General features: G+C 36.1%; 1 non-coding gene across 1 annotated transcript; it reads right to left on the bottom strand.

Annotated features, from left to right (window-relative positions):
- Positions 1 to 217: 217 nt before the first annotated feature.
- LOC113270078 (U6 spliceosomal RNA) lies at positions 218 to 321 on the bottom strand. The gene has a single exon (XR_003321677.1). It is a non-coding gene; the product is annotated as a U6 spliceosomal RNA (small nuclear RNA).
- Positions 322 to 524: the final 203 nt, after the last annotated feature.

Consider the following 524-nt stretch of genomic DNA (forward strand, 5'->3'; position numbering starts at 1 on the left):
ATTGCAGGCAGCATGAAATGACATAAAATCTACATTCTTTGAGAACCGAGAGGGGGCACTACACTACTACACCATTTAATAGACCAAATTACACTGAGAAATAAGCTGTGCTATCCCCATTTTACAGATAAGAAAGCCAAGGTACAGAGAAGATAAGGGATCTGCTCAAGAATCTTTCTGACAATTTTTCTTTTTTTTTTTTTTTTGGCTCTTGAAAAAAATGACAGAACGCTTCACAAGTTTTCATGTCATCCTTGCGCAGGGCCCATGCTTATCTCTCTATCATTCCAATTTTAGTATACGTGCTGCCAAAGCGAGCACTCTGGCAATTTTTCATGCTCAAAACATTTTTGTTTTGATACATACATTTCATACATTTTTCAGAAGCTGCTTCTTTTGTAGTAAAAAACAAATCATATGGCGATTTCATTACTTTTATCGTGAAAAAGGACTTTAGAAGTTGGATGCACATATGCATATATAAACATGTACCACCACAGCCTCCATCTTGTATTGAGTTTGGA

The sequence above is a fragment of the Ursus arctos genome, unplaced genomic scaffold (genome assembly GCF_023065955.2).
Source record: "Ursus arctos isolate Adak ecotype North America unplaced genomic scaffold, UrsArc2.0 scaffold_11, whole genome shotgun sequence".
Classification (NCBI taxonomy): domain Eukaryota; kingdom Metazoa; phylum Chordata; class Mammalia; order Carnivora; family Ursidae; genus Ursus; species Ursus arctos.